This window comes from Notamacropus eugenii, chromosome 5 (assembly GCF_028372415.1).
Source record: "Notamacropus eugenii isolate mMacEug1 chromosome 5, mMacEug1.pri_v2, whole genome shotgun sequence".
In the NCBI taxonomy this organism is placed as follows: Eukaryota; Metazoa; Chordata; class Mammalia; order Diprotodontia; family Macropodidae; genus Notamacropus; species Notamacropus eugenii.
In genome coordinates this window covers 276216020-276243348 of record NC_092876.1, presented here as the reverse complement: position 1 = coordinate 276243348, position 27329 = coordinate 276216020, and the positions used below count along the sequence as shown (strand labels likewise).

The following is a 27329-nucleotide window of genomic DNA, read 5'->3' as shown; positions in this document are numbered from 1 at the left end:
CTTTTGACTTAGTGTTATTTTTGTTTCCATTATTGTGATAACTATGAATATTATTTTTTTGCTTCTGCTTACTTTGCTCAATAACATGATACTGATGACTGAAATAAAGCTCTGGAGGAGTATACCTTCTTCAAAGGGAATTGTAAAAGTAAAAGGGGTGGCTTGGGATATTTGCATATTAAGAAGGTAAATTCATGTGAAGAAATCCAGAAAGTGTGTATATTATATGTGTGAATATGTATATCATGTGTGTGGAGAACATTTGGGTGAAGATCAAAGGAAGGAGAAATGGAGGTGATTTTGTATTAGAGTATATTACAGATGACTTGGACTCCTAGTCACCCTGGCTCATAGACTAGGATTCATCTTCCACTGTTCATTGTGCTCATCTCACATAACCAATCTGTTGGACATCTTCTCTTTTCTACCTTCGCAATGTCTCACATAGGTCCCCTTCTTTACTCACACTGACACCACCCTGGTGAAGGCCCTTGTTCCCTCACATTTGGATTGTGGCAATAGCTTGCTAGTTAGCTTCTCACTGCTTCAAGTTTCCTTATTCCAGTTCATCCTTCACTCAGCTGCCAAAGTGATCTTCCTAAATCACAGTTTTGATTATGTCATCTTCTATTCAATAAACTCCAGTGGCTCCCTCTTACCTCTAGAATAAAATATAAAATACTCTGACTTTTAAAGCTCCTTACAACCTGGCTTCTTCCTGCCTTTCCAGGCTTTTAAAACTTGATTCACTTCTGCATACACTACAATTTAGCAATGTTGCCTTTTAGTCTTTTTCTTGCACATTCTCTGTCTTTTCAGTGGCTGTCCTTCATGTCTGGAATGTTCTTCTTTCTTACCTCTACCTTCTAGCTACTCTGGCTTTCTTTAAGACTCAGTTCAAATCCTCCCTTTAGCAAGGGGCCTTTCCTAATGTCCCCTCTTCACCTCCCTGCTCTATATCTTCCCTCTCAGCTACTGCCTTCCTTTGGATATTACCTCCTTTTTACACTATATATATCTTATATGTTTATAGTTTTTTTCATGTCCATTACACTATGAGCTCCTTAAGAGCTGAGCCTTGGTTTTGTCTTTCTATCTTGTGCGCTATTCACAGTGGCAGACAGAAAGTGATTAATAAATGCTTATTGCCAACACAAAGGGAATGCCCATCAACTGGGGAATGGCTGAACAAATTGTAGTATGTATATTATATATATATATACATATATGTATATGATTATGATGTAATACTATTATGCTATAAGAAATGATGAGCTCCACAATCTTAGAAAAACATGAAAGAGTTCCATGAAATAATGAAGAGTGAAATGAGCATAACCAAGAGAACATGTTTATAGTAACGGCAATATTGTCTTAAGAACGACATTGAACAAGTATGTCATTTTGACTATTATGAATATACAGATGAATTGTAAAGGGCATTTGAAGAAAGATGCTATCCACATGTAGAGAAAGAACTGATAGAAGCTTGCATAGGATAATCTTGTTGTTGTTGTGTTGTATTTGTCCTTCATTCTCAAAGAGGACCATGACATCAAGAAGATGACATGACTTGCACCTGACTTTGACTTGAGTGAGGGAGGGCTGTGCAAGGTCACCAACCTCACTTTCTTCTCCTGAGCCATCTGGGTCCAGTGGTCTGATATTCATCAGGACAGCTGAAGATGGCTGGGAATGCAACGGGAGACACGGGCTCTTTCAGGATAAGGTCTTATCACATTCTCACTTTGAGTGAGATACACCCATTCAATGAATAGGCTTTTTAAAGTAGTTATTCAAGAGATGGCCTCTTTAATAAAAAAAAAAAAAATCAAACTGGGAAGGGAAGACTCTCCGGGTTTCTGGGTAAAAGAGAAACAATTACTATTTAGTTATTACATTCACTCTGTGCTAGGTGGGTCGGGACTTGTCCAGTCTATGAACTCCAGAGTGAGCTGGGTTTAAGGCTTGATCTTTGAGCAAGAAATGTAGCCAGAAAACCCAGAGGAAAAAAGGCAACTCTTGGATAATCTTGCACACACACACACACACACACACACACACACACACACACACACACACCCCTATTTTTGTGTAATGGAAGCTGACTCTAGGGTTGGTAGGAGGAGAGGGAAAAAAAGAAGAAAAAGAAATTGATATGATTTTATTATATATTTAAAAGGAATAGCAAGTTGTACATTTGCAGTTTCATGTGTAAGTATATTTTTTATTATACTATGTTATGGAAATGCTTGTTTTATTCCATCAATTAAAAATAAAATTTAAAAAAGTTTATTGATGATGATGATGAATTGCAAAAGGAGATAGATAAGGAGTCTGGAAAGCAACATAAAACTGGTGAGGAGACATCTGCTGGAGTTTTCTTTCTGTGTGTAAAAAGTAGAGCAGCTAATGACTCTTTAACTTGCCTTAATGATAATTTCATTTTTCAAAAGGACCAACTAGGGGGCATTCTATATTGGATCTGGTTCTACCTTCTGAGGAAGAACTGGGTACTAGGATGGAAATGATAGAAACTATGGAAAGAAGTGATCACTCCCTCCTTGAGTATTTGTAAGAAAAGGAGAGGAAAGCTAGCCACAGTCTGACATGCCTTAGATTTTGAGAAATATTTCAAAGCATTTAGAGAAGGATAGGTACAATCCCATGAACTAAAATTTTACAAGGATAGTTAGCCTACAGGGATGGGATTCCCTCAAAAATATATATATGTATATATAATGTTATTTGAGAGACTGAATAAAATTCTGGAGAAACAAAAGAAAATAATTGCAGTGAGGAAGAGAGATGGGGCTTGTCTGCAGAGAACAATGTAATGCCATAGGGAATTCACCATCCAACTTAAATATGAACACAGGATGTGGGAATGCTGGGGATATGGTTTATGTATATTTTAGTAAAGAATTTTATAAAGTATATAATACTACTTAGTGGAAGAGATAGAGGGATGTGGACTAGATAACAGAATTAAAGACATTCAGAGCCATGCTGCTATTTATCCTTATCAGTGACTTGGATGAAGGCATGGATGGCATGCTTATCAAATTTGAAGATAACACAAAATTTGGAGGATAGTTAACTCACTGGATTGCAGACTCTGTATCCAAAAGATCTTAGATCTGACACAAAGTAGTTGCTTAATAAATGTTTGTTGACTGATTGACTATCATGTCCAATTTAATATATACTTTAAAAACCCCAAAATGTACATAAAAGAAATTTACAATTTTATATACAACTTTCTAACCTGTATTGAAATATTTAGGTTTGTTGTTATAGGCTAAATTCATTATACAAAGAAACAAATTAAAATAAGAAAATTTAAAAAGAAGATTGTACCAGGAAAAAAATAGATTGTGCCAGATTAACCTAATTTCTGGTTTGCTTTTTTTTGGGGGGAGAGGTCAAATTTACTAGACTGATAGATCAGAGGAATGCGTAGATATATGTAGCACCCAAAGTTCTCCAAGTATCTAGTTCTCTAGAATGCTACCTCACGCTCTGGACGTTGGGGATGAGCATTCATTTACCACTATAGCTTATGAGATTAATAGTGTATTTCCTTTGACTCAACCATCTAAGGAAGGTGGTCACACTGAAAGCAAAAGACATTTAATCAAATATCATGACAAAAAAAAAAGTGTCCTGAGAAAGAGTTTCCTCATATAAATAGGAGCACTCTTTTTCACATTGCCAGTAGTGCAAGGCACACACACACACTCACACACGGAAATGTGTTGGCCAGAGATGATAAATCATGAATATGTATATTGGGAATGTGTCTAGACCATTTAATTATCCAGGACAAATCACACACTTAAAATGCTTTAGAGCCATCAGTGTCCTCTGGTGATGGGGTTGTGTCAATTTCCGTTGAGCATTGTGTCATCTATCTCCCCTCTCTTCTGGTCAGCATTGTCTCATGTCTCAGCTGGACATCACTCTGCTCTTTTAGTGCCCTCTTGTTATGGTGTTGGCTAACTGCTCTCTGCTGCCATCTGCTGGTTGTCAGCTCTGCAGTTTCTTCAAAGAAACCTTGCCCTTTGTTATTATCTACTGGGATGTATCTGCTAAGAAAACTGTTTCCTTGCCGGAAATAGTCAAGTTCTTTTTAGGCCACATAGCCTAAGGCCACAGCAGCAGCTTCCAGTCAGGCAGACAGCCAGCAAAAATCTCAGGCTAAGATTAAATATGTTCTTTGAACTAATTCTGTTTCTCTCACTTGAGATCCCTTGCTCTATCTGACTTCAGGTGAGGAATTTCTCTTTAGCATCTGTCAAATTCCTGATTGTCAATCTTTATCCCCAAAATCCATTTTAGAAACTCAACTCAGTAAAAAACCTATGAGATCTGTGTAATCTGAGACAATTAGACTCCTCAGTTCTCATCGTTAGCATGCACATAAACATGAGGGCAAGTACAAGAGCTAGAAGGCAGCCTTTGGTTTAGATTCTTGCCTTATATACATATACATACATACATATATATATATATATATATATATATATATATATATATATATATATATATATATATATATATACTCACCATAAACAAAACCCTCTTGTCTTTGTTTAGCATTTTTACCAACACGAAGCTTCCCTGCTCTCCCTATGGATAATTTACTTAGATTTTAGCAAAGAATTTGAAAAAACTTCACATGCTGTTCTTGTGAAAAAGATGCAGGTAAGAGAGTACAATTCGTAACTGTTTGAATAGCTGTGTCCAAATGATGAATGACTTAATGCCAATTTGGAAGGAAGACTCTAGTGGAGTGTCCCTGCACTTGGTCCTGTTTTGTGTAATATTTTGAAACAATGACTTTGAAGAAGGATAATGGCATCCTCATGAAAATGTTCAGATTATGTAAAGTTAGGATGACTGAGACAGGATTTTAAAAGGTGTCAACAGGCTAAAATGTTGGGCTGAAATGTAATAAGATGATATTTAATACATGCAACAGCTTACACTTGAATTTAAACCACCAATATCCCTATTACAAGATGTAGTGATGTGTCTCAATAGTAACTCATCTTAAAGGGGCCATGGGCTTTTACTAGACTTTAAGATTAATGAGTAAACTGTATAATATGGCATCAAGTGGCATAGTGTCTAGGACTAGGGATGTTATCGTCCTTCTGTACTCCATCCTAGCCAGAACACATTTAGAGGACTGTATTTAGGTCTAGGTGTCACATATTAGAAAGAATTTGGAAGGGAACCTTGGGATCAACCAGTCCATTTTCTTAATTTTACAGATGAGAAAAGTGAGGGCCAATGATTTGCTTAAGGGCACATAAGTAGTAAGTGACAAAACTGAGATTCATGCTAAGACCCTATGACTCTCTTAAGCCCAGAGCTCTCTTATTACTGAAACACTAGGGAAAAAAGTAGGTTTGGAAATCAATATCGTTATTCATTAGAGGCAATAACCAAAGCTATGAATGCTGGTGAATTCTCAGAGAGAAATGAAGAAGGAAGAGGACTCTCATTTTCTGGATGTGTGATCATAGAATCATAAGACTTAGAATCATGAACCTTAAGAACTCATCTAGTCCAACCATCTCATTAAAAAAAAATCCATATCTGTGATTTCATCAGTTCAGGGGGCTCCTCAGTAAGGAAACTCCCATCATTGTACATTGGCAGCAACTTTGCTACTAATAGTTCCAGAGAGTTGTCTGGAGGCAGCGAGATTTTAACAGGGTCTAACAAAAAGGAAGGAAAGAAGGAAAGAAAAAAGAAGGAAAGAAAGAATGAAAGGAGAAAGGAAGAAAACATTTATTAAGAGCCTACTATGTGCCAGGACCTGTGCTGAATGTTTTACAAATATGATTTCATTTGATCCTTACAACAGCCTTGGTGCTCTTATTATTCTGATTTTACTGTTGAGGAAACTGAGGCATATAGAGGTTAATTGACTTGTCTAGAGTCACACATCTAGTAAAAGTGTCTGAGACTAGATCTGAACTCAGGTCTTTCTGACTCCAGGCCCAGAGCTCTATCCAAGTCTTTGACTACAAATCCTCTAGGAAGGTATTGAAGCAAAGCAAAAGAGGTAGAGAAGAAACATTAGGAGATGTAGAAGAATTATTCAGAGTAGTGTAGGGTGTTTGTGCCTTCTATTTTCATTTATCTTCTGTTCTGGGTACTCTAGGATGATGGCATTCATGACTACTCAGCCTCTCACACTGTCAGTAGATACTCATTTTCTCTCTCCTTCTGTAGACAATTAGAAAGTTTGAAGAGAAAATATAGACTTTATTAATTCCTAGATGCAGTGATTGTGGAAGCTAGTCATTTATGACTAAGCAGTATGCATTATGCATCAACATGGTGCAAAACTTTCCTTTTATTATTTGAGGTCCATAAAAAGGAACCATGAGACAAATGTTTGACATCCTGAGGGAAACTGGGAATGGAAAAATAAGGTAGAAAATGAAACAGCAGCCTTGGAAGAAAAACAGTTAAAGTGATATGTGCTTGTAAATAGGATAGATAAAGAAGATAGATGCATATGTAAATAGACAGATAAAGAAGATATATGTTTATGTAAAGAGATAGATAAGGAAGGCTAGATAGATAAAGAAGAAGGAGGCGAGAGGGAAGAGGGAAACTGTACCAAAGGACTAGACTATTAGAGGAAGATTGAGATGAACCAGATCAGTGTTTCCCAAGCCAAACTATACTATTTCCAAATTCTCTACCTTGGACAACTGGACAGTCTTAGCAACAGCATTTGTGGAAGTGTGAGGGGCAAGTAGGATAGAGAGCAAAAGGGAATCTAGAGGGAGAAAAGGCAGGTACAAGGAGAACAAAGAAAGCATAGTTTCCTTTTGGTCTTGAATGTTTTCTCTCCCCCTAGTTCGTTCCTTGTCTCATCAGCTTCTGGAAAGCCAACCTGGAATGATGGCTTAGAAAGGGGGTGATGGTTTTTTCACCACTAGAATTATACTCTGATGTTTAATTATGAATTGGAGCTAATGCTGGTCTCTTAATGGTTACATCGACACATATTATTACATGTTCTGCCATATCTTGGAATGGGTTTTGAGAGTGGTGCCAGTGATGGTCTATGTTGATGAAGGCTTAGGTGGGGATAGTAAGATCTCTTAGAGCTGCAGCTATTACAAAATAGTTACAAAACAGCTTGAGGATATGTTTGTTTGATCACATGAAATGGAGGGCCGTCCAACACGGAATACGTTACATTGCACCAGGATTATATGAGAATGAACCAAGACAAGTTGGGAGAGGTTTATCATTAGGAGATTGCATACATGGTGATAAATTTTGTGTGTGTGTGTGTGTGTGTGTGTGTGTGTGTGTGTTATGTTGTGTGTGTGTGAAAGAAACTTGATCCTTTGAACTTTACTCACATAGAATTATTTATTTAATTTGTGGACTAAAACAATCATTTCCATAATTTAAGTCAATCAGCTATTTTTGTACCACTAATACCACATTGCTAAATGTGAATATTGTTTCAATTCAGTAAATGTTGATTAAGCAAGTGCCTCCTTAACTCTATACCCAACAGTGGGATAGGCTCTAGGGGAAATAGTTGAGTCAATGCGCTTGCTCTCCTGGAGCTAACAAAGTAGGAGGGGGATGCACATAAACAGAAATGATTATGTAACGGCTCTTCAAACACTTATGATGCTGACTTCAGCTTCACTTGCTTGGTTGGAAGCCAGTGAAAAGTGCAGAAAAGGGAAGAGGGGAACATCAGAAGATTGGAGGAACTTTTTAAAGTGAACAGACTAGATGACAGGGATATAGTCAACCTGTGCATGATCTTTAGTCATGTACTTGTGCTAAGACTTTAATATTGAGGCAAGTGTGCTCTTTGGGGGTTGAACCATATTTAAGTACAGCTAGCAACCTGAACGTGATACAGACTATGATTGGGAACTATGCTATCAAGCATTAGTCCTATGACAAAGTGAAGTGATTCCCAGAGTTTAACAGATGCTTTCTTTGTCTTCTGTGGTAAGGGACAAGTGGATCTCCAAACATTTTAAGCGTAATTATTCACTCTTGTCCATGGTTGTGGGGTGGGTAGAATCAGGTAACTTAAACTTGATTGATTAAAACTTGAAGTTGTGGGAATGGGTGATTGAGAGTTGATGGTGACTCTCATTAATTCTTTCTCCTCCTCCTCTTCCTCCTCCTCCTTCTTCTTCTTTTTTTCCTCCTCCTCCTCCTCCTCCCCCCCCTCCTCCTTTTTCTTCTTCTCCTTCTTCCTATGCTTTCATTGTTTCACTTTTTAAATTAAATGTTTATTGTAATTACATGTGGAAGCTTGAGGAATTAAGATACATATCTGGGATAAGGATGAAAAGGAACAGTTTCCTTAGAGTAGGATGGGATCTTTGAACTATTACTCTGATTAGATAATCCACACCAAATCCTAGAGCAATTTGAGAAAAGCAATACCAATTACAAACGAGCAGAACTACGGAAAGAACTCAGCTCTCTGAGACATGGAGAGGACTCAAGAATTGGGCCAGATTGTTCTTTGGTGTTGGGTGGGGCTCTTGATTAGCAGCCCTGAATGCTTAATGCTTAATACCTGCTGTCACCCAGGTACTGATCATGGTAAACCTAGCTGCTACAGACATAACACATAATTTAAATGTTAAATTCAGTCATGAGGTTCAAAACAAAGTGCTATGTAATGTCTAAGGCAGAAATTCATTTTTGACAGAGGAGTACTCCTTGGAGTAGTTAGTATCTGAGTTGGACTTTAGGTCAGACTTTGTCTTTGGCAGGTTTTTCCTCATCTGTTTGCCTCAGGTAGCGTTGTGGCTGAAACAAAGCACTCTGCTATTGGCAGGTAAGCTGATCAAATTTTATTTAATAATTTCAGTTGGGGAATGTATAATAACCAGCTCTTTTAAATGGCATTCCAACTAGAGGTTTAGCATTCTGGCTATTTATGCAAGCAAGTCAATAAATTGGTTAGTGATACATTACAAGTGGGGCTGAGAGGGAATTAGAGTAACAAAACTTGGGTGGGGTAGTGAGACCTCTTGGAGTCAGAATTATTACAAAACAGTTACAGAACATCCATGAAATGAAGGGCAGTTTCTAATGTGGAGCAACTTATGATACACTAGGATTATTTGTTTTCACAATTTTCTTCCTTTTTTCCTAGAAAAGACAACATACAATCTCATGTAATGATTATTACAAAGAAGCAAAATTCCTCCTCCTGGGAGGACTGCATTAAAAACACCTACAGGGACTCTTCTTCATGTCAAAGCAGACCCAGATACAGCACTGAATTAGTTTGAAGATCATGTGGCCTCCTGTCAGAAGGACAAGGAAAATGAAGATTCCCTGGAGGTAGGGACAAGGAATGGGTTGTCTAAGACCATTGGCCCAGAAGGGGCCCCAGGTCATTAGAGTCAAGGAATGACTTGGAGAGTCTTGTAGTTGTTAAGCTCTGTCTCTCCTGATTTGTTAATACAGGAACAGCAGCAAGAGCTAAGGGTTATACGAACCCTTTGGGGTTCTTCCAGAAGGTAGTCCAGGGCTATGAGGTATTTGATGACCACATCTACTAAAGTAAACATCTCAGTCAGAGTGTTTTCAAAATTGTGTAGGGTAAGATTCATAAAAGGCTCAAGGAAGTTGAAAAAGTGCCTTATTTGAAGTTAGTCTCCTCAAGGACTAAAGAAGAACTTCAAAAGCTCTCTGAAGGACTGGGCAGAATTGGAAGACAAGAAAGGAAGTAACTTTATCCCTAGAGTTTTTCTAGTCCTTAATGGATAGGATCACAAATAGGCCTGACCCCTATGGGTCAGGGAGCAAAACACAAGGTGATCTATATATTAGACAAGAACAGAACCTTAAGGGACAGTGACTAAATCAAGGTCTCACTTAAGAGCTTGGGGAAAAAAAATCAAAAGAGAATTATGAGTAACCATGGAGAAATCAAGTTCTTATTTCTAACCATTTCTGAGTAAAGGCAAAAGAAGAATTGAATATCCAGAATGATGGATCTGCTGAAAAATGCTACCAAATTCATCCCTATTGAAATGGTAGGACTGATGGGGAATTTAGGATGAAATAGTGGCTGTAATTGAGATGACAGGGAAGGAATACCAGCCCAATCATCCACTTTAAGGAGGTACACAAAATGATAAGTTTTTTGAGCAGCTTTTAAAAAATTTAACGTGGAGAATAGTGATGTTACCTGAGCTAATATAGAAGATCAGGACATGTTGCTCCAGAAGTAAGATAATAAAAGTTTTAATGCTATAATCAGCATGTAATCAGAGATGGTATCAGACAATCCTATGGAAGGGTTAGTCGTAGTTTATTCTATCTGAGTGGAGTCAATTTGAGCATCTCACATTCACTAGAAAAAGAGAACCAAAGACAAAGGAGATTTGATCTAGGAGTGCTAGGGAATCCTTAGAGAAAGAAAGCTTTTGGAATCCCAGAAGAAGCAATGAAGCTATAGAAGAGGACCCAAGAGAAATAGCTACACTCTTGGCTCAAGAGGAAGCTTCCAAAAACCAGAAAAACAACTCAACCTCTTTCTGGTGTGGAACAGGTGATACATCCTTACGTACGCAAGGGATCATGTCCAAACACGGCTTAAGAGAAAAACACGATGAATGGTGAAGGTCCCAGCAAACAAAAGACTGATTTGGACATTGGAAAGTTAAAATCCCCAAAACACTGACCTTGGGAAAGTAGATCAGGTGTTGAAAAGATTGCCATCTGCTAAATAGATAAAGTCCTTACTATGTGCCAGGTGCTGTGCTCTGAGGATATAAAGAAATGCATGATAGACAGTCCCTGCTTCCAAGGACCTTATATTCTAATGGGAATAGACAACACTTTAAGGGGAATTGGAAAACAAGAGTGAAGGAAAGAATACATACCCTGTGGCATAGCTGGCAATGACTAAGAAATGCTGTGGAAGCTGGAATTGAGCAAGATAAGACCAAAAGTTGGTTTATCAAAGCCTAGAGAGGTTCAAGGGTGGAGTCTAATTTTCCAGTGGGAAGGGAATATAAGTAATGATGCAGGGAAATGGCATGGCAGGAGATGACCTGAAAGTGCAAGAGCCAAAGGGCAAATATTTTGACCCAGAGAAGGACCTGAAGGAACTTTCTCATTAGTTTATCATCTTGCAGATAAAGCAAGATAAAGAGCCTACATTTAGGTTCTGTATAGGTTTTCTTTCTTTCTTTCTTTTGTTAAAATGATATTTTATTTCTGCCCAATTATGCATAAAAACAATTTTTAATATTTATTGTTTTTTTTCAAGTTTTGAATTTCAAATTCTAACCCTCTCTCTCCCCTCCCCTCTTCCTGAAATGATAAGCAATCTGATGGAGGTTATATATAAGTAATCATGAAAAACATTTCCATATCAGTCAGTCTGTATTCAGACAATATCCGTTTTTTCTCTGGAGGCAGATAGCATTTTTCATCATGAGTTCTTTGGGATTGTTTTAGATAATTGTATTGCTAAGAAGAGTTAAGTCATTCAGAGTTAATCATTAAACCATGTTGCTATGATTGTGTACAATGTTCTCCTGGTTGTGCTCACTTCGCTTTGTATCAGTTTATGTAAACCTTTCCAGGTGTTTCTGAAATCATCCTACTTGTCATTTCTTATAGCACAATAATACTGCATTACAATCATATACTGCAACTTGTTCAGCCATTCCCCAAGTGATGGGCATCTCTACCATGTATAATTCTTAGCAACCACAAAAAGAGCTGCTGTAAATATTTTTTCTACATATAGGTCCTTTTTCCCTTTTTTTTCTTTTTTTAAAATCTCTTTGGGATATGGACCTAGCAGTGGTATTGTTGAATCAAAAGGTGTGCACAGTTTTATAGCCCTTTTGGCCTAGTTCCAAATTTCTGCACAGGTTTTCTGTATGATGGAGATGGGGAGGCTGTGGCCAATCTATAATAGCTTTCTTGTCCCCAAGTTCAAATGATATAGCCAGAGGTTTGTTAGCTTTGAATTCCTTAGTTTGTATCTTAATACCTTACTTTTTTGTGTGTAGATTCAGTTTATGATGGGAGAGCCCTCATTTTAAAAAATTGTTTTTTGACCACTCTTAGCCTGCATTTCATGCCAGAGATTGTAACTGACCTATTTTTTTCTGGTAGAACTTTGTTTCTCTTTGACTTAAGAGCTCCCTAATGGTGTATTATCTTATCTAAATCAAACAAACCGGTGGAAAGGAATTGATATTTAGGATCATCCCAAGTGTAAAAATCCCATTTCTCCAGAAACTTTCAGGCTTGAGGATTACAATTAATATATATTAAATAAGCCAGCATGACTCTTGGGGGCAACAGTTCAGTCTTGGAATGTAGACTACTGATGATTCATAAGAACTTTCTACGGTTTATTCAAGGATTTTTCTGAAACTGATAGTCTTGTATCTCTGGAGAGACAGAATGGGCCAAATAAGAAAGGCTATTCTTAGTAATTACATGGAAATGCACATTTGCTAGACCAGACTAGATATAATGGAAATTTTCAGATTTTTTTCATCCACCTTTAGCTGGCCTTTTACTTTATTCAGGGGAATGACCTGAGGGGACATGAAGAGACATGAAATTCAGTGCTGGGGCATGACCAAAATCATTCTAATATATTCTAATACACGTCACAGTTCCAATAGTGGTATTTACTCTTATATATCAGAGAAAACAAGGGGTCCCTACCTAAGGAGTCTCACAGTTCCCTGAATGATCCATACTGTCTGTGACTCATTTCTTGGAAGCTGCTCCTGAAAAGATGGCTAGTCTTAGACCTGGTTGCAGTGGCAGTAGAATCTAAGAAATTATGAAGCTTGGCTAAAGATGTCTCTAAATGTAGGACTGATATTGAGAAGCTTTTCTATCTCTACTCCAGGAGACTAGCCTTCAGCTTATATAATTGGGTGCCATCCTACCTTCATGATCCATGTAGAGGTTTAACAACCTCTCTCCATGAGCAAAGGTTAAGGTAAACAAAATAAGTCAAATTAAAGGTCTCAAAGAAGTGGAACTTATTTTCAGTAATGGGGTCAAACAACCCAGTAACCCAGAAGAGAAAGACAACCCAGAACCTGGAGAAATATTAATCCCATGAACACAGATACCTGTTAGAAAGGGAAGCCCTCTAATGGCTAAATCTCCAGGAGGAAATATTTAAAGATGTCTCCATGCCTCAGATAGTAATGCAGGGAATAGAGTAGACAGCCTACTGTATGGAAGATGGGGCATAGGGCATTAAGGATCTTGGCAGGACATCCAAATTGTTGTAGCTAAAACAGCAAGATAAATTTTCTGGACTTTATTCAACAAATGCGGCTGGGAAATATATAACTTGCTAGTAGTCTTCCAACCAGAGATTCAGCAATCTGATTAACTTGACACAGGCAAGAAAATAAATTGGTTAGTGATGCCTTGCAAGTGGGACTGAGTGGATTATAGGTGGGGTAGTGGAACAACCAGATGCAACTACACTGTGTAAGGAAAAATAGAAGTGCTGCAAGTGAAAACAAAAACAAAACACAACAGCTTGAGTATAGACTTGCTAGTTAACCAGAGATGGAGGGGAGCTCCCAATATGGAGTGCCTTATGCTAAACTAGGGTTATATTTCTACGCCTCCACAGTAGTTACTTAGAATACAAGGCACTGTGTTTTGACCTAATCTAGTTCAAACAGTGCTTTTTATGATGTCAATGATGGATGAAGGAAAGAGTAGGAGAGAAAGAAAAATAAAATCGAGCCATTAGAAAATAATGTGAACTGCTGTACTAAGAGAAATCTTTGCAAAAGCCCGGTTAGATATGAGAAAGAAAGTTTCAGGGTCAATGGGCCCCTTGACCCCATTACTGAAATAAGTTCTGGTTCTGGTATACGACTTCTTTGAGACCTTTTATTCCACTTAATTTGTTTACCTTAACCTTTGCTCATGGAGAGAGGTTGTTAAACCTCTACGTGGACCATGAAGGTAGGTAGGACGGCACCCAATAACATAAGTAGAAATTTGGGGGATGTGTTCAGTGGCACCTCATCTCTGAACAATGCTCAATCTAGGATCCTATAAGAATGGGAGGGCAGGATTTCCCCAGTTGTACAGAAAGAGGAGAGGGAGAGTAAACTCCTTGAAACAGTGCAGATAGTTAGGGATAACAAACTAAAAAAAAGAAACAGGAGTTTAAATCATATATAAGGATCCCTGCTGACCACATATTGACTTGGTTTTAAAGTGTAATGTTATTTGTGTTTTAGTGTATTTTGTTAGATATTCCCCAGTTACATTTTTAATCTGGTTTGAGTTGCACTTGGGAGTGTTGCAGCATGAAGGACAAATGTTTGATGCCTCTGGTGCAGTGGAGAGAGTTAGATATGGAATCAGGAAAATCCGGGCTTAGATCCTGACCCTGCCAGATCTCAGCTATATGACCATGGGTAGTCTTGCAACTTCTCTGAATTTCATTATCTCTTAATTTTCTTATCTGTAAAATGAAGGGGTTTGAACTAAATGACTTCTAAGGTCCTTTCAATCTCTAATGAATGATCTCTTCATTAGATGGATATGTGGCTTTTAGAGTGGTGATGATTGCCTGGGGATGGTGAATTCAGCTGCTTAGGACTCCGTGCTAACTAGAGAGTTGGTGGAGTCAGTCTCTATGGGGTAAGTAATTCTTTCTACCTTAGCACTTTTGATCTTGGCTTGCTAGCTCACAAATAGCTGCCGCTGGTCACAAGGGTGATCCAGTAATCTAATGTGATCAGATCAGTAGGAATACATCATGTGGTTATAGGGAAAGTAGCTCAAAGTTTCCATTGCTTACTACTGTATGTCATTAGCAAAGCTAGTATATTAGAGTGGTTTCTGGATTGCAAGAAAAACATCCCAGAAATCAAACTGGAATCACTTGGTAAGCAATGTTTAGGAATAATAATATAATAAATATAGATAAATCTTCATAAACCAATGTAATAGAGGACAGAAGTGGGATATATTGCAAATAACATTCAACCCAAAGTCATACTGAATATAGTCAGGCCCTTTGTGCTAGGAGATGCACCTCTGACAGAGGTGCCACTAACATTCTCTTAGTTCAGTTTTGATTTTGGGACAAAATGAGACACTCATAAATCATTGAACCTAATTTGCCATAATACAGTTAGCGTATGCAACAAAGATACACAATGGCAGTTCTCTGCAGCTTTGGTAGCCCAGCCCCCAACCTACCCTTCATAGAAATATGTCTAATTAGAAAGTAGTCATTATAGTATATGACTCTTTCAGTCTTAGGTATTCACTAAATTTGAGAGACTTAGTCTCCATATGACTGGACTTTCTGCATGTCCAGGAATTTGTCAGGATGCTGGGGATCAATCAGTTCCCCGGGGACAACTTTGCTTTTTTTAATTTTTTAAAAATTTTTTTATTTTTGGTAAAGTTTCTCCACATTTTGGGTAGGAGGAAAGTAGCTGCATCAGGGTAATGCTTATCCTACCACAGCTTTCTCATTCTGTTTCATTTAGGCTAATGCCAAAGGAGAAAGATGCGTGGTCGTTTAGCACAAACCTGCTGATGTCATGGAACTTCGGACCATCTGTAAACTGACTTCATTCTACCTGTCCAAGATTATTTCCCACCCAACCTCCACCTTGTCCTATGAATACATAACACTCATTCCTTCCTCTCTCAGTGTCTTCCATCACTTTGTTCTTCCCACCTGGAATGCTCTCATTTTTTCTTTCTGGTTACCAAGTCCTATCCATCTTTCAAGGGTGAACTGAAGTGCTATTTTTTTCTGTGAAGCCTTCCTTCACTCTTCTTTCTACTTTCGATTCCTTCCTGAATTTTCATAAACCCTTCTCCCATATCAGAGGTATGATGGTAGAGTAGAAGGATCATGCAGCTTGGCATCAGAAGACATGTTCAAGTCCTCAGTTGATTACTTGCCAGTCACCTGACATTTAGGCAAATGATCTATTTCTGGATCTTAGTTTCCTCATCTGTCATATCAAGATGATAACATTTTCACTCCCTAACTTACAGAGTTGTTTTGAAGATCAATGTATATAAAGAACTTTGTAAATGTAAACCATTTTAGTGAGAGGCATACTGCCCTTCTGAATCACAGGTACAGGCACAGGGAAACATTAGGAGCCTTGAGCTCTTCCCCTCTGATTTCCTTTTTAGAACTCTTCAAAGAAGTTCCATTGGGAAATTTGCAGAACCAGGTCCTTATTGCTCCAGAAGAACACAAGAAGAGGTGAGATAAGTTAGATGAGAGCGATAATGGCTTTTTTTTTAACCCCCAAATTCTCAGCAGGAAATGTGCTATCTGGGTGCTAGGGGAAGGATAAGGCAAATCCTTAGGGACTTACCATGTACTGACTTGGATTGCTCAGAATGCAGTGATAAAGTGACATTTCTAGAACTCCTGAAAAGATCTTTACATGGGGGTAAAAGAGCAAAAATTTTAAATAGATTGGAGACATTTTCTTTCCTGTAGGAAGTAGTGGCACTGAGGGAGTAAAGAAAGGGTTGTTTTCAATCTGAGAATTTACACCTTGGAAATTGGCAAACACTACAAATCAGGGCTTGAATTATTATTTTGTTGGTTATTTAGATTGAAGAAAATGATGGAGAAATGTTAATAATGAAGATTAAACTTAAAAATGCATCTAGCTATGCATATTTTCCTCCTGGAGAGCTGGTTGTTAAATATTTACTAGCATACCCTTATGAACACTATCAACTGAGATTCTAGAGTAGTCAGGTCAGCTACTCTAGAGTTAGTGTAGAGATAGGAGATAATGAGCACATGAGGAACAGCAGTGGGGAGAAGTCTAATGAAAAAGCAACGCAGCACAGAATACTGTTATGGAAAGTGAACCCTGACCTTCCTCTTACTAATAATAGATAAAATATACGACACAGTCCCTGGGTACAACTTGGCATCAGAAGACTTATCCCACATATGTCAGATGAGGTTGAGGTGGGTGTTCCATGAGGGGATGGGACGATATTCTGGGCTTTTTAAAGGGTCATATGCAAATTATTTCTGTGTCCTACATTATAAATAAAACTATTCTATGTTTTGGAGCCTGTCAACTTAAATGCTTTTAAGGTGATCGTTCTTAAGTTTCCCATGGTTGAGAACAATGAACAAGATAAATGAGAACTTCACAAAGTGAACCCTGACATCTAACCCAGGGGTAGCACCATTATCTTGGCACAATTTAATAATCAATTTTACACTCATATTGTTCACTGTGGATTTTTTTCTTGTGTGTTAATTTGATCTCCTCAATAAGCAGCAAATTCAATTAGGCTAGGGAACTAGTCTTATACTACTTTTATCTATCCACGATAGTGGTGGTGAAAGGAATGATGGCAAGTGAAGTAAGTCCTTAGGAGCCAGTACATCATGATCAGATAATGCAACGTGCCCTTTGGAACATCTGAAGACATTTTGTAAATCGTTAAGGTTTGCTAATCATGCTATCAAGAAGTGACTTCTTAATTGTCTGTGGAGCCAGGACTAGAGAGAGTTTTTAAAAGGCACTGACAAGTCAAAGGGAGAACCTGGCTCTGGTTCTTTCTTGCCTAACTGCTTTCTTAGGTGAGGGAGATGATATTACAAGGGAAGAGTCTTCACAGCCTTCCTGTAGGAGTCTGACATGAGGCGCATGACTATTGGTCCCAGTTCTTTGCCTCTTTGCATTTGCTTTTTTCCTATTTTAGTTGAAAGAGCATTGAACACATCTACAACCTTGTGAACTTTGAAAGGTCGGAATGGTGAGCCACCAAAGGTCCAGGAGTCAGAATCCCTGATGAGTTTTGTGATAATTGAGCCCAATGGCAAGACCCTGAGAGATTCAGTCCAGCATTAGCTGAGACAAGAATTCATTTAATAACTATTCCATATTTGAAAGTGAATTGAATACAACATAGAAAATGCGTTTAGCCGGAGCCCACTCTCCCCAGGGACTGAGGTCATGTAGGGAAACATATACCTGTAGGTGTTGGAAGATGAAGGGATGTTTGCAACTTTTTGTTATATCTTTGTGATAAATATCCTGTTATAAAAGCCAGTTGATATTAATTGATTCAGTGATACTGGGTGCTAATCATTAGTGGTCAACGCTGTGGGGTGGGTGGGTAGAACATACCAGAAAGGGACTTGGGTCAAGAGTATTAGGGAAAGTTACTTTCAACTCTTCAAGGGTATCACTAAATCCCTGAGGAAGAAATACAACTGCCTTAGTCTGAGCAAGTGAGTTCAGGTCATGGTACATGTATCCAGTGTTCTGCACATGGTAGGTACTCATATTGTACCTATTCATTGATTTTGTTAAAGGAGACTCTGAAATATTCACTTACTCTATTCACTCATTTAACAAATATATATTAAACACCTGGTTTATATGCCTGGTACTGAGAAGGATACAAGTTTAGAGAACTGGTGAGTTTGCCCTCATGAAACTTGTACAACCTTAATTTAGGGTAAAAATTTCTAATAGCACAAATAATTACCACTTATAATACTATATATTAAGTGGAGCAGAGCAACGCAAAACAAATATACTGTGTAAGGTTTATGGAGGAGAAGGTGATATCTGAGTTGTGTTCTGAAGAAGAGGTAAAGGGGTAGAGGGAGGACATTCCAGGTCCAGGAAAGAATAATGCAAGGTGAGAAAGCATAATGTTTTTGAAGTGTGGAGAGTTGTCCACTTTGGCAGAAATACAGAATATGTGGAGAGGAATATTGTTGTTTAGTCATTTTTCAGTCTTGTTTGACTCTTCATGACCCTTTTAAGTTGATTTTTTTTTTTTTTGACAAAAATGTTGGAGTGATTTGCTGTTCCCTTCTTTGGCTCATTTTACAGATAAGGAAACTGCGGGGAATAATACAAGGATTATTGGAGGACTTCAATAGCATACAGAAAATTAGTTTGAGTTTTTCTCCATAGGAACAAGACACTACTGAAGTCTTTTGAAGAGATGAGTGAGAGGAATGAGCAGATATGTGCAAAGAGAACATTATCGGGCATTGGTAGGAAGGGTGAATTAGAAGAGGAAGGAGTGGAGACAGAAAATCTTATTGCTATAATCTGGACTAGAGGTAATAGGGGTCTTTAGAGGGATGGCAGTAGGATAGAAGTAAAGGGAGATGTGAGAAATATATGCATGGTAGCAACAGATTTGGGAATTAAAATCCACTTCTGCCTACATATAACCAGGAAATGGCTTGTGCCTTTATTTAGTATTGTTTACTTGTAAGTCATTTTATTCACATGCAGATTGGTATATGCTGTTCTGCCTATTTTACAGATAAAGAAACTGAGACTTAAGGAGGGTAGGAAATTTGCTCCACATCACAGAGAGGCCAACAGTGGAGTCTAGACTAGTGAGAAGGTCTCTGCTCTTTCTAGTAGCCCATGTTGTTTCTGAGTTCATTGCAGACTTGAGTACTCCTTTCATGGGTAATTGTGTCCAGTGTGAATTAGAGTCCTTAAAATAAACACAAACAGCATTCCAAGAAATTAGCAGCAAATAGCGTTGCCTTTATTTTTCCTGAATGTTTATTAATGTGTCAAGGTCCCTTATCATCAATAGGGCGGGAGTATTAGTGAATGCCAAAGGAATATGGCACTCAATAGCATCATGGAAAATGGCTTGGTTTCAGTGAGATCGCTGATGCTTTGTTAGACTCTAAATAGCTTTGACAGTTTAAATTTGAGATTTTAACCCCTCCATCAGGCTGTTAAACCAGCCAGAAAATCTGGAGCATTTGAGAAATTCAAAAGATTCAGTGGAGACAAATTGACTGGAAGGTAAGCTAACGCCAGAGCCTGGAAGTGAGCATTAAATGAGGTCATCAGAGTCACAGAAGGAATTTAGGGAGGCTGGAGCTGCTGCCCCCAAAACATGGACATCTTCCTGATCTCCAATGTCACCCTCTTTCACTACCCCCAAATTGGCACCCTGGAAAATAGTGGAGAGTAATGATGGAAAGAATGTTGGACTTGGGGTCAGAAGACCTGGACTTGAATATTGCCTCATACGCTGACTGTGACATGCTTATAGGGTGAGTAGGGGCATGTCGTTTAATCTCCCTGAGCCTCAGTTTTCTCATCTGCAAAATGGGGATCAGTAATATTTATGTTCTACCTTACAGGATTATAGCAAGGAGAGTTTCTGCCAAACTTTGAACACTGTATAAGTAAGACATAATTATTCTTTAAGAATGGTATAAGCTCCTCCTATAAGCACTGGAGAGCAGGAACTGTTTTATTTTTGTCATTATATTATTAGTGCCTATCATGGTGCCTAACATATGATATGAACACTTAATAAATTGAATTTCTGCAGACGTATCACCTTAGAATTCTGACTATGTCCATAATTGCATTGTCTGTTGGAGTTACCTCACCATCTCCATGGACATTAGTTATGCTTTCATCCAGGATGTGTATATTTATAGCCTGCATCTTTCCTGTCATTGTCAGCACTGTCACCTCATGCCTGATTGTGTCCATTTTACAGAGGAGGAAACTGAAGCCCAGAGAGATTAGATGATTTGCCCAAGATATCATAGTTCATAAGTAGCAGATCTGGGCTTCCAAATTAGATCTTTTGCTCTCCCTATATTTACTGACAAGGAATTCATACCCTACTCACAGATATCATCATTCTCCAAAGGTGTCAGAGAATCAGAAAAGGGGAAAGTCACTATTACATTTAGTTTTCAAATAGGGACATTGAGGAAAAGGCCCAGAGACATTGAATTAGCCCAAAAGCATGAAGCAAATCAGGATTAAAATCCATATTCTGTAAATACTTGTCCTATACTCTTTCTAGTGGCCCTCAAGGTCTCATACTTGTACCAATGCCACATTGAAATGGTTGTAGGGTTCTTATTTCCAGCTTGGTGCATCCCCTTTTCTATATCAATAATACATGTTTGACATTTTTTATTAGAAAAGATGGCCTTCTTGACTGAGGAGGGATACAGAAGGGAAGAACAAGCAATGCAAGCACAAAAGATGGGCAGCGAGTTGTTTCAGTGGATAGTGGATTGTACCTGGAGTCAGGAAGACCTGAATTCAAATCAGGCCTCAAACACTAGCTCTGTGATCCTGGGTAAGTCACTTCACACTGTTTGCTTCAGTTTCCTCATCTGTAAAATGAGCTGGAGAAGGAAACAGTAAACCAAGAAAACTCCAAATGCGGTCATTAAGGGTCACTACTAAAATGACCAAACAAAAATACAAAAGATACCCATAAAATTTTATTTTAAAAATAATCCATATTGCATTAAATGTTTTTCTCCTGTTTCATTGAGAGATCTCTTCCCCTCAACAGAGCCAAGTCAGCCCTCAGAGGCTCATGTCCCCTTTTTTGTGGACTGTAATACAAGATGGGACACAGGACACAGCCCAGATGAACTGTTTTACTGGGGGTAATTTCCTGAAAGGTTCCCCTGTGGCATAACATTATTAGTGAGTCTGTTTTTCTGTTGACAGAAATCTTATAAAATCCCAGTGTGTCTGCTCCTATTTTAAAACTTGTGGGAAATCTCTGGCCAGAGTCTCTTTAGACTCTGACTATAATACAAATGGCAAGATGTTGTTGTGAGAGGATTGTTGAAGCATTAGTGTCATGATTCCCTTTTTGGAGGCTCAATTGAAGATCGATCTCTACTTGTCCTAAAGGAAAGACATTCTTATTGTCTGGTTTTTCTTGGTACATTTTCTTAGTAACACATTTCAATAAGTGTACTTTCCTTTCTGTATTTGAAATGGACTTTTTGAGTGAGTTCTTCCAAGAGGCAGCTGGGCATCATGGAGATGGAGACTCAGAGAATTCGTTTTTAATCTGAGCTCTGTCACTAACTCTCTTATGACCTTAGGCAACTTACTCAAACTCTCTGAACCTCTATTTCTTTGTTTTTAAAATGAGGGTATTACAGCAAATTATTTCAAAAGTTATTTCAAGTTCTTAAATGCTATTGTTTTTTAAGTGGAGCCCATAATGTGTTCTATCCTCTCTAAGACTGTATCTTAGAGAGTGGGAAGGCACAGCCAAGATGGTGGAATAGAGGTAGGAATTCACCTGAACTCAGTCCTAAATTCTTCTACCAACAATTTTAAAACAATGTCTCAGATAGAATTCTGGGGCCGCAGACCCAACAAAAGGTCAGGGTGAATCAATTTTCCAGCCCAAGACAATGTAGTAGGTTGACAGGAAAAGTCTGTCCTGCCAGGATGGTAGTCAACTCCAGAAGGCAGCACAGGCTGCACCTGGAAACACCAGTAACAGGCTTGGATGTAGCTACATCAGCAGCAGCTTCTGGAGCCCTCAGCCCACAAACAGTAAGGGGGTTGAATAACTGGTCAGAAAGAAGTTACAGGTGATCTTTTGCAGGTGCTAGGTTCAGGACTCTGTTGCATCAGCTACATGCAGGTCACAGTCCCAGGGAGAAGAGGAGCAATAGCACTTGCAGCCACAGGGGAATAGGGGTCCCAGTCACAGCTCCAAGATGGAGAAGAGTGCTGGTCGTCACTCACAGAGAAGCAGCGATCCTGGTCTTAGTTCCAAGGCAGAAAGGAGCACTAGCATTTGCAGCTATAGGAGAATGGGGACTGGGTCGCAGTTCCAGGGTTAACAGCAATTCCAGCAGTTGTGGCTATAGGGGAATAAAGTCCTTGCCTGGACCAGAGCACAGGCCAGTAGAGCAGTGACCACACCTCTTCTTACTGAAAACTAACAGAATGAGCTCTGAAAACAACAGCACAAAAAAACCCTTAAGTTTGGGACAATGTCCCTTCCATGCTGGGAGCATAGTCTACTTTTAACATAAAGTTAAAGTCAAGAAATAGGCTCAAAAAATGAGTGAACAACAAAAACAGAACCTGAATAAAAAAATTACGATGGTGACAGGGAAGATCAAGACACAAACTCAGAAGAAGACATTGACATCAAAACAGCTACAAGCAAAGTCTCAAATTAAAATGTGGTTTGGGCACAAGATCAAAAAGAACTAGAAGAACTCAAAAAATTTTTAAAAATCAAATAAAAGACATAGAGGAAAAAATGGGAAAAGAAATGAGAGTTATACAACAAAATTTAGAAAAGAGTTGACAGCTTAGTAAAAATGGCACAAAAATACAGAAGAAAACAACACCTTAAAAAACAGAATTGGCCAAATGGTAAAAGAGGCACAAAAATCACCTGAAGAGAAGTAGCTAAAAAGCAGAGGTGGCCAAATGGAAAAAAAGAAGTACAAAAATTTACTGAAGAAAAGAATTTCTTAGAAATTAGAATTGGACAAGTTAAAGCTAATGACTCCATGAAACCCAAAGAAACAATAAAACAAAATCAAAGAATGAACAATAAAAGGAAAAAAGTAAAATATCTCATTGGAAAAACAACCGACCCAGAAAATAGATTGAGGAAGAAACAATTTAAGAATTATTGGACAACCTGAAAGCCATGGTCAAAAAAATCACCTACAAATTGTATTTCAATAAATTATCAAGGAAAAACTGCCATCATATCCTAGAATCAGAGGGTAAAATAGAAATGGAAAGAATTTACCAATCACTTCCTGAAAGAGCTCCCCAAATGAAAACTCCAAGGAATATGAGAGCCAAATTCCGGAGCTCCCAGATCAAAGAGGAAATATCTCAGGCAATCAGAAAGAAACAATTCAAATATTGTTAGGTCACAGACAGTATCACACAAGATTTAGTAGCTTCCACATTAAAGAATCGAAGGGCTTGGAATATGATATTCCCAGAAAGCAAATGAGCTAAGATGACAACCAAGAATAACCTAACTAGCAAAACTGAGTATAATCCTTTAGGGGGAAAAATGGATATTTAATGAAGTAGAAGACTTTCAAACATACCTGATGAAAAGACCAGAACTGAATAGAAAAATTTGACTTTCAAATACAAGACTCAAGAGAAGCCCAAAAAGGTAAACATGAAAGAAAGATCATAAGGAATTCAATACAGTTAAACTGTTTAGATTTCTATATGGGAAGATGATATATGTAACTCCTAAGAACTTTATCATTATTAGGGCAGTTAGAAGGAGTATATATAGACATGGGACCCAATTATGAGTTAACTATGATGGGATGATTTCAAAATATAAAACTGAAGGATGAAGTAGAGGAATGCACTAGGAGAAGGGAGAAAGGACAGGTGGAATAGGGAAAATTATCTTTCATAAGAGAGGCACAAAAGGAAGAACTTTTAGTATAGTAGAGGGGAAGATGTAGGGGTGATATGGAATGATTGAATCTTATTCTTATTAGAATTGGTTCAAAGAGGGAATAACATACACATTCAGTTGGGTATAGAAATCTGTCTTACCCAGTAGGGAAGTAGGATAGGAAGGGAACAAGAGGAGGGGAGCAGGAAGCAGGACTGACAGAAGGAAGAGTGGATTAAGGGATGAAGCGGTTAGAAGAAAAATAGATTTTTGAGGAGGAACAGGGTAAAAGGAGAGAGAGAAAGATAATTGGGGAAAATAGGATGGAAGAAAATGCAGAGTCAGTAATCATAACTGTGAACGTGAATGGGATGAACTCACTCATAAAATGGAAGTGTCTGGCACAATGGATTAAAACCCAGAATCCAACAATATATCATTTACAAGAAAAACTTGCAACTGAGAGATACACAGAATAAAGATAAGTGGGTGGAGCAGAAACTATTATACTTCATCCGAGGTTAAAAAAAAAGTAGAGGTAGCAGTCACAATCTCAAACAAAAGCAAAAGCAAATGTAGACCTAATTAAAAGAAATAAGTAGGGAAACTACTTCTTACTAAAAAGTACCATAGACAAGGGGCAGCTAGGTGTTACAGTGGACAAAGCACCAGTGCAGGAGTCAGGAGGACCTGAGTTCAAATCTCACGTCAGACACTTGATACTCACTAGCTGTGTGACCTTGGGCAAGTCACTCAACCCCAATTGCCTCATCCTGGATCATCTCCAGTCATCCTGATGAATATCTGGTCACTGGATTCAGATGGCTCTGGAGGAGAAGTGAGGCTGGTGACCTGCACAGCTGTCCCTCACTCAAAACAAAGTCAAGTGCAAGTCATGTCATCATTTCTCTGATGGCATAGTCTTCTTCACCAATGAAGGACGAACACACACCAAAGACAATGAATTAATAACAATACTAAATGTGCATGCACCAAATTGCATAGCATCCAGATTCTTAAAGGAAAAGTTAAATTAATTATAGGAGAAAATAGACAGTAAAACTCTAATTGGGGACCTCAACTTTCTCCTCTCAAAACTAGATAAATTTTTTGAATAATATTTTATTTTTTTCAAGTACATATAAAAACAATTTTAAACATTTTTTTAAAGAAAACTTCCAGGGTTGGAGCCAAGATGGTGGAGCAGAAAGACGCAAATACACATAGCTCCGAACCCACAACCCATACAACATCGGTATAAAGTAACTCATGGTGAATTCTGGAGCAGTGAGGCCACAGAACAGTGGAGCAAAGGAGATTTCTGTTCCAGAGGGACCTGCAAACCTCTCGCAAAAGGTCCATCATGCTGCAGACGCAGAGCCCAGCCCAGCCCAGACCTGCTGCGGCCGCGGCACCAAGAGGAACAGACCCGAGCAGGTTTCAGGGACAGGATCTCCAGCGGCCGCACAAGTCCCTCCACCCACAGGTGACGGGGGTCTGTGAGAGAGTCTCCTTGGTGGGTCGAGAGGTGAGTGGGGTGCCCCCATGGCTCGGGCCCCCTCGGGAGGCAGAAGCTGAGGGGCGGCGGCAGACTGGGGCTCCCGGGCGGGCAGGAGCCTGGATCCATTGTTGAAGGTCTGTGCATAAACCCCCTGAGGGAACTGAGCCTGAGAGGCGGCCCTGCCCCAACCTGAGCACCTGAACTTAATCTCATACTGAATAGCAGCCCTGCCCCCACCAAAAGCCCTGAGGCTGGAAGCAGCATTTGAATCTCAGACCCCAAATGCTGGCTGGGAGGATCAGGAGGCGAGGTGGATGTGAGAATATTCAGAGGTCAAGCCACTGGCTGGGAAAATGCCCAGAAAAGGGAAAAGAAATAAGGTTATAGAAGGTTACTTTCTAGGTGAACAGGCATTTCCTCCCTGCCTTTCTGATGAGGAAGAACAATGCTTACCATCAGGCAAAGACACAGAAATCAAGGATTCTGTGTCCCAGCCCACCCAATGGGCTCAGGCCATGGAAGAGCTCAAAAAGAATTTTGAAAATCAAGTTAGAGAGGTGGAGGAAAAGCTGGGAAGAGAAATGAGAGACATGAAGTCAAAGCATGAACAGCAGGTCAGCTCCCTGCTAAAGGAGACCCAAAAAAATGTTGAAGAAAATAACACCTTGAAAAATAGGCTAACTCAATTGGCAAAAGAGATTCGAAAAGTCAATGAGGAGAAGAATGCTTTCAAAAGCAGAATTAGCTAGATGGAAAAGGAGATTCAAAAGCTCACTGAAGAAAATAGTTCTTTCAAAATTAGAATGGAACAGATGGAGGCTAAGGACTTTATGAGAAAGCAAGAAATCACAGAACAAAGCCAGAAGAATGGAAAAATGGAAGATAATGTGAAATATCTCATTGGAAAAACAACTGACCTGGATAATAGATCCAGGAGAGACAATTTAAAAATTATGGGACTACCTGAAAGCCATGATCGAAAAAAGAGCCTAGACATCATCTTTCGTGAAATTATCAAGGAAAACTGCCCTGAGATTCTAGAACCAGAGGGCAAAATAAATATTCAAGGAATCCACAGAACACCGCCTGAAAGAGATCCAAAAAGAGAAACTCCTAGGAACATTGTGGCCAAATTCCAGAGTTCCCAGGTCAAGGAGAAAATATTGCAAGCAGCTAGAAAGAAACAATTCAAGTATTGTGGAAATACAATCAGGATAACACAAGATCTAGCAGCTTCCACATTAAGGGATCGAAGGGCGTGGAATAGGATATTCCAGAAGTCAAAGGAACTAGGACTAAAACCAAGAATCACCTACCCAGCAAAACTGAGTATAATACTTCAGGGGAAAAATTGGTCTTTCAATGAAATAGAGGATTTTCAAGCATTCTTGATGAAAAGACCAGAGCTGAAAAGAAAATTTGACTTTCAAACACAAGAAAGAAGAGAACCAGGAAAAGGTGAACAGCAAAGAGAAGTCATAAGGGACTTACTAAAGTTGAACTGTTTACATTCCTACATGGAAAGACAATATTTGTAACTCTTGCAACTTTTCAGTATCTGGGTAGTTGG

The 27329-nt window shown here is 38.7% G+C and overlaps 1 long non-coding RNA gene across 1 annotated transcript; it reads left to right on the top strand.

The window, feature by feature from the left end:
* Window positions 1-8364: 8364 nt before the first annotated feature.
* LOC140506115 (uncharacterized) lies at window positions 8365-17133 on the top strand. Its single transcript, XR_011967783.1, has 3 exons — window positions 8365-9372; window positions 14596-14700; window positions 15561-17133. It is a non-coding gene; the product is annotated as an uncharacterized lncRNA (long non-coding RNA).
* The last annotated feature ends 10196 nt before the right edge of the window (window positions 17134-27329 follow it).